Consider the following 8,463-nt stretch of genomic DNA (forward strand, 5'->3'; position numbering starts at 1 on the left):
CAGCTGGATTTAAGGGGGCAGCATGCTGCCCAACCACACCCACATTGGTTCAAAAACACTGGGTACAATAATTTTTTTAATTTCCTGTGCGACAATCCCCATTGCTCCAGTCCAGATGATGAAAATTTGCACAAGTAAGGGGGAGGGGACAGGGGTGATGAACAACAGTGGGCCTAAGGGCGCCCACTATGTAAATCCAGCCCTGTCCCTAACTGCTCTGCAGTCATGGCAGCAAATAATGGAATCAATTAGCCAATGCATTTTTTTCGCGCACAAACCTGCATTTTAAACCTGCTTCAAATGCATAAAAAATGCAGGAAGAAGCATCCATGTGTTATGAGCTATTGTTTCAATTTAAAATATATATTTTTTAATTTATTAAGCTAAACAGGAAAATGGGAAAACTAAAGAGACCCCATAGTTGGGACATGAGAGATAGATAATTGGATTATGGGAGCCCAGATATTATGCATTATGCATATCCCTATGCATAATGGACTCCAGCGGACAAATCAGTCCTCATAAATAGTAAAGGTTGGGGGTTATAGACAGGTATGGGATCCGTTATCTGGAAACCCATTATCCATAAAGTATGTATAAATATTTCTTATCTGCTTTTTTCTAATTTTGACCCTTTGCATTGTGACTGTGGTAGACAGTTGTCAGACTGATGAGATTTGAAGTTATGTTTTTTTCATGAGAAGAACATCTTTGATGGAGATTCAATTGAAAGACTTATGATGCTGCTGGACAGACTGAACATTTTATTTATAACTGTGCACTCTTATGTCAAGCCAACTCATATGCCTGTCTTTCTTTCTAATTGAACTTATCCTTTCAGATGACCTCTAAAAATTCTAGTGTTACAGGGTCAAGTTGGCTGAATTAGAATGCTCAACTGATAACTGTCACTCATCCTATATTTGCTTTAGTTTCTTTGGTTGCTGGTATAGTTCTGGTATAGTCTAATAAAGTCAAGGATTCTGAGAATAAAAAAGTGGTATAAAAAGAGGAGCAATTTCTTATGTTGTTCTATTTATTAAGATGTGGATTTGGATTCACACAATACATTTCTTACATTAAAGTCAACAGAAAAGTAAACAGTGGTGTAAGTATGGAAAGATTGTCTCCTATATAATCAAATAATCCAAATAATTTCCTTTTTCTCTGTAATAATAAAACAGTACCTTGTACTTGATCCAAACAAAGATATAATTAATCCTCATTGGAGGCAAAACCAGCCTATTGGGCTTATTTAATGTTAAAATGATTTTCTAGTAGACTTAAGGAATGAAGATGCAAATTACGGAAAGCTCCATTATCAGAAAAAAAATCCAGGTTCTGAGCATTCTGGATAATAGGTCCCATACCTACGAGTTATTTAAAGTATAACTAAGGAAAATTATATTTGATAAGGATGTGCTGCACCATCAAAGCTATTGTGGAAGTTTGTAATCCATGTATTTTGGCTTCTTCATATTGTTAATTTGTCCCTATTTACACAATTAAAAATGAGACTGTAAAAGGGAAATTAAACCCAGCCTTATTAGTTTAGTGGAATAAAAGACTGTTACTGGTAATTGTTTGTTAATACGGTTTTATTGAGATTGAGCAAACGTGTTGCAAGACAAGCTTTTGAGAGATGAGTTCTCTTGCTCAGGCCAGCTGCAGCAGTTCTGTAAACAACACACCAACATGAGTACAGTAATGTGTTCTCACACCTACTAATGGGACTTAGAGAGAAGAAAGGGGAAAAAGCAATAAAACTTAATTTAGATGGCATTCAGCAAACATCTCAGTAGGTCTAATAAAAAACAGAGATTATTAAAGCAAAGAAGGAGAGTGAGATTAACCCTTTAAGTGCCACAGAACGTAGAATCTACGTTCTGTGGATCAAAGGACCAAAGTGCCACAGATCGTAGATTCTACGTTCTGCAGCACTTCCGGGTTTGCGAGCGGAGGAGCGGCTGTTAGAGCCGCTCGCTCCGCTCCTTCACGATCCCCTGCCCCTAGACAACGAGCAGAGCAGGGGATCGTGTGGCCCCTGGGGCGCGATCGCCCAGGGGCCCCAAAGCAGCAGCAGGGACGCGTTTCCTATGCGTCCTGCTGCTGCCTGCGCTGCACTTCCGCCCAGCTCCGCCCCCACATGGCTGATGACCGTTGGAGCTGCAGATCTGCTGCGTGGAGCCCTCTCTCATCGATCTGAGGCATCTACCCCAGGTAAGTGTAACATTTACACACACAAAAACACACAAACACACCAACACACACTTATTACAGTAATATACACTTACATTCACACTTACACACACTCACACATAGATTTTTGGGGATTGGGGGGGTCACACACACTCACAGCACCCATGTACACTTGCACACGCGCACACGCGCAAATAACATGCAATTTACCCATTGTGCACACGCATATGTACATATATGGCTTTGTGGCTTTTTTTTTTTTTTTCTTATCGCATCGTCTCTTTTTGGGCTAAAAAAAATGTTTTATTGCCGTTCCGAATAGCGTATTCGCTAACCGTACTGTGCAATAGCATTTGTATGTTATTTTGGTGGTTATATTGCAATTTTGGGTATTTTGGTGCATTTTTAGCCATTTTATTGAATTTTTAGCCATTTTATTGCATTTTCAGCTCTGCATTTGTGTTGTTCACTTGTTTCTGTCCGTATAATCGATTTGGCCCAGCTAAAATATTCAAACGGTAATTCTGGTGGCCGATTACACTAGTGTGAAAAAAAAAGCATTGATTTTTGTGGTTTTATTAGTTTTTGGTGATTTATTTGCATTTCACACTGTTCTGTGTTATTTTGTTTTGCCTATGTAAATTTTATCTACTATATATCCATTTGTGGGTCTCTGTGCGCCACATAGTTTGGTATATCTATGCATATTGGGCATCAAAGTGTTCAGTAGACCCCTGTCGTTCATATTTAGGATGTTTTATGCTGATACGTTACGAAATGTGGGGCACATAATGGGGTAAAATTCAAGCTTTGTGACGATTTTCAGAAATTTGATAAAAACCGTTATGTTCAGCATTGCTTTGCAGTTTGGCAGTTTGCAGTAGAAACACTTATTTACCCATTTTGGATTCGTCAGAATGTGTACTTTCTGAAAATATATGGTTTTCTGGGGTCTCTGTACTGTTAGGGGGGTCTAATGTCGCATATTACACACACCAGGTGCTTATATTGCAGCAGCCAGCGCGTCAGCTGTGAAAATGTCTATACATATTGTCATTTGGGGGTCTCTGTGCGCCACATACTTTGGTATATCTATGCATATTGGGCATCAAAGTGTTCAGTAGACCCCTGGCGCTCATATTTAGGATGTTTTATGCTGATAAGCTACGAAATGTGGGGCATATAATGGGGTAAAATTCAAGCTTTGTGACGATTTTCAGAAATTTGATAAAAACCGTTATGTTCAGCATTGCTTTGCAGTTTGGCAGTTTGCAGTAGAAACACTTATTTACCCATATTGGATTCGTAAAAATGTGTACTTTCTGAAAATATGTGGTTTTCTGGGGTCTCTGTGCTGTTAGGTGGTCTAATGTCGCATAATACACACACCGGGTGGTTATATTGCAGCAGCCAGCGCGTCAGCCGTGAAAATGTCTATACATATTGTCATTTGGGGGTCTCTGTGCGCCACATAGTTTGGTATATCTATGCATATTGGGCATCAAAGTGTTCAGTAGACCCCATGCGCTCATATTTAGGATGTTTTATGCTGATAAGTTACGAAATGTGGGGCATATAATGGGGTAAATTCAAGCTTTGTGACGATGTTCAGAAATTTGATAAAAACCGTTACGTTCAGCATTGCTTTGCAGTTTGACAGTTTGCAGTAGGAACACATATTTACCCATATTGGATTCGTCAAAATGTGTACTTTCTGAAAATATATGGTTTTCTGAGGTCTCTGTACTGTTAGGGGGGTCTAATGTCGCATATTACACACACCTGGTGCTTGTATTGCAGCAGCCAGCGCGCATCAGCCGTGAAAATGTATACACTATTGTCATTTGTGGGTCTCTGTGCGCCACATAGTTTGGTATATCTATGCATATTGGGCATCAAAGTGTTTAGTAGACCCCTGGCGTTCATATTCAGGATGTTTTATGCTGATAAGTTACGAAATGTGGGGCATATAATGGGGTAAAATTCAAGCTTTGTGACGATTTTCAGAAATTTGATAAAAACCGTTACGTTCAGCATTGCTTTGCAGTTTGACAGTTTGCAGTAGGAACACATATTTACCCATATTGGATTCGTCAGAATGTGTACTTTCTGAAAATATATGGTTTTCTGGGGTCTCTGTACTGTTAGGTGGTCTAATGTCGCATAATACACACACACCGGGTGGTTATATTGCTGCAGCCAGCGTGTCAGCCGTGAAAATGTCTATACATATTGTCATTTGGGGGTCTCTGTGCGCCACATAGTTTGGTATATCTATGCATTTTGGGCATCAAAGTGTTCAGTAGACCCCTGGCGCTCATATTTAGGATGTTTTATGCTGATAAGTTACGAAATGTGGGGCATATAATGGGATAAAATTCAAGCTTTGTGACGATTTTCAGAAATTTGATAAAAACTGTTACGTTCAGCATTGCTTTGCAGTTTGACAGTTTGCAGTAGGAACACATATTTACCCATATTCGATTCGTCAGAATGTATACTTTCTGAAAATATATGGTTTTCTGGGGTCTCTGTACTGTTAGGGGGGTCTAATGTCGCATATTACACACACCGGGTGCTTATATTGCAGCAGCCAGCGTGCGTCAGCCGTGAAAATGTATATACACTATTGTCATTTGGGGGTCTCTGTGCACCACATAGTTTGGTATATCTATGCATATTGGGCATCAAAGTGTTTAGTAGACCCCTGGCGTTCATATTCAGGATGATTTATGCTGATAAGTTACGAAATGTGGGGCATATAATGGGGTAAAATTCAAGCTTTGTGACGATTTTCAGAAATTTGATAAAAACCGTTACGTTCAGCATTGCTTTTCAGTTTGACAGTTTTCAGTAGGAACACATATTTACCCATATTGGATTCGTCAGAATGTGTACTTTCCGAAAATATATGGTTTTCTGGGGTCTCTGTACTGTTAGGGGGGTCTAATGTCGCATATTACACACACCGGGTGCTTATATTGCAGCAGCCAGCGCGCGTCAGCCGTGAAAATGTATACACTATTGTCATTTGGGGGTCTCTGTGCGCCACATAGTTTGGTATATCTATGCATATTGGGCATCAAAGTGTTTAGTAGACCCCTGGCGTTCATATTCAGGATGTTTTAGGCTGATAAGTTACGAAATGTGGGGCATATAATGGGGTAAAATTCAAGCTTTGTGACGATTTTCAGAAATTTGATAAAAACCGTTATGTTCAGCATTGCTTTGCAGTTTGGCAGTTTGCAGTAGAAACGCTTATTTACCCATATTGGATTCGTCAGAATGTGTACTTTCTGAAAATATATGGTTTTCTGGGGTCTCTGTACTGTTAGGTGGTCTAATGTCGCATAATACACACACCGGGTGGTTATATTGCAGCAGCCAGCGCGTCAGCCGTGAAAATGTCTATACATATTGTCATTTGGGGGTCTCTGTGCCCCACATAGTTTGGTATATCTATGCACATTGGGCATCAAACTGTTTAGTAGACCCCTATGTTTATATTTAGGATGCTTTATGCTGGTAATGATACATGGACAATACGATGCTGGAAAGTTGAAGCTTTGAGGCAATTTTCAGAATATTTTACCAAAACCGCCAAATTTGGCAAAGCCTTGCGACTCAGTAGTTTGGGGCAGAAAGGCATGGGTACCCATTTTAGATTCTGTATAATGTGTACTTTCCAAAAATATATGGGTTTGGGGGGTAAACATATATTTCTGTGTTTTTACCCCACAAAAATGCAGTCAATGTGTTGATTTTTCATTAGCTGAAGTTACCCACAGGACTATTTGTATGCGCTAACTTCATTTTGGGGCCTCTAACTGCCATATACTTTGGTAAACCTATGCACAGTGGGCACCAAACTGTTTGGAGGACCCCTGGCAATCATATTTAGGGTGTTTTTTTTTGGTGCGTAACGATACATGGGTGATATGGTGCTGAGAAGTTGAAGCTTTGAGGCAATTTTCAGATATTTCACCAAAACCGACAATTGTGGGAAAGCCTTGCGACTCAGTAGTTTGGAGCAGAAAGGCATGGGTATCCATTTTAGATTCTGTAGAATGTGTACTTTCCAAAAATATATGGGTTTGGGGGGTAAACATATATTTCTGTGTTTTTACCCCACAAAAATGCAGTCAATGTGTTGATTTTTCATTAGATGAAGTTACCCACAGGACTATTTGTATGCGCTAACTTCATTTTGAGGCCTCTAACTGCCAGATACTTTGGTAAACTTATGAACAATGGCCACCAAACTGTTTGGAGGAACCCTGGCAATCATATTTAGGGTGTTTTTTCTTGGTGCGTAACGATACATGGGTGATATGGTGCTGAGAAGTTGAAGCTTTGAGGCAATTTTCAGATATTTCACCAAAACCGACAATTGTGGGAAAGCCTTGCGACTCAGTAGTTTGGAACAGAAAGGCATGGGTACCCATTTTAGATTCTGTAGAATGTGTACTTTCCAAAAATATATGGGTTTTGGGGGGTAAACATATATTTCTGTGTTTTTACCCCACAAAAATGCAGTCAATGTGTTGATTTTTCATTAGATGAAGTTACCCACAGGACTATTTGTATGCGCTAACTTCATTTTGAGGCCTCTAAATGCCAGATACTTTGGTAAACCTATGAACAATGGCCACCAAACTGTTTGGAGGAACCCTGGCAATCATATTTAGGGTGCTTTTTCTTGGTGCGTAACGATACATGGGTGATATGGGGCTGAGAAGTTGAAGCTTTGAGGCAATTTTCAGATATTTCACCAAAACCGACAATTGTGGGAAAGCCTTGCGACTCAGTAGTTTGGAGCAGAAAGGCATGGGTACCCATTTTAGATCCGGTAGAATGTGTACTTTCCAAAAATATATGGGTTTTGGGGGGTAAACATATATTTCTGTGTTTTTACCCCACAAAAATGCAGTCAATGTGTTGATTTTTCATTAGCTGAAGTTACCCACTGGACTTTTTGTATGCACTAACTTCATTTTGGGGCCTCTAACTGCCATATACTTTGGTAAACCTATGCACAGTGGGCACCAAACTGTTTGGAGGACCCCTGGCAATCATATTTAGGGTGTTTTTTTTTGGTGCGTAACGATACATGGGTGATATGGTGCTGAGAAGTTGAAGCTTTGAGGCAATTTTCAGATATTTCACCAAAACCGACAATTGTGGGAAAGCCTTGCGACTCAGTAGTTTGGAGCAGAAAGGCATGGGTATCCATTTTAGATTCTGTAGAATGTGTACTTTCCAAAAATATATGGGTTTGGGGGGTAAACATATATTTCTGTGTTTTTACCCCACAAAAATGCAGTCAATGTGTTGATTTTTCATTAGATGAAGTTACCCACAGGACTATTTGTATGCGCTAACTTCATTTTGAGGCCTCTAACTGCCAGATACTTTGGTAAACCTATGAACAATGGCCACCAAACTGTTTGGAGGAACCCTGGCAATCATATTTAGGGTGTTTTTTCTTGGTGCGTAACGATACATGGGTGATATGGTGCTGAGAAGTTGAAGCTTTGAGGCAATTTTCAGATATTTCACCAAAACCGACAATTGTGGGAAAGCCTTGCGACTCAGTAGTTTGGAGCAGAAAGGCATGGGTACCCATTTTAGATTCGGTAGAATGTGTACTTTCCAAAAATATATGGGTTTTGGGGGGTAAACATATATTTCTGTGTTTTTACCCCACAAAAATGCAGTCAATGTGTTGATTTTTCATTAGCTGAAGTTACCCACGGGACTGTTTGTATACGCTAACTTCATTTTGGGGCCTCTAAATGCCAGATACTTTGGTAAACTTATGAACAATGGCCACCAAAATGTTCAGAGGAACCCTGGCAATCATATTTAGGGTGCTTTTTCTTAGTACGTAATGATACATGGGTGATATGGTGCTGGGAAGTTGAAGCTTTGAGGCAATTTTCAGATATTTCACCAAAACCGACAATTTTGGGAAAGCCTTGCGACTCAGTAGTTTGGAGCAGAAAGGCATGGGTACCCATTTTAGATTCTGTAGAATGTGTTCTTTCCAAAAATATATGGGTTTGGGGGGTAAACATATATTTCTGTGTTTTTACCCCACAAAAATGCAGTCAATGTGTTGATTTTTCATTAGCTGAAGTTACTCACGGGACTGTTTGTATGCACTAACTTCATTTTGAGGCCTCTAACTGCCTGATACTTTGGTAAACCTATGAACAATGGCTACCAAACTGTTTGGAGGAACCCTGGCAATCATATTTAGGG

This window comes from Xenopus laevis, chromosome 6S (genome assembly GCF_017654675.1).
Source record: "Xenopus laevis strain J_2021 chromosome 6S, Xenopus_laevis_v10.1, whole genome shotgun sequence".
Classification (NCBI taxonomy): domain Eukaryota; kingdom Metazoa; phylum Chordata; class Amphibia; order Anura; family Pipidae; genus Xenopus; species Xenopus laevis.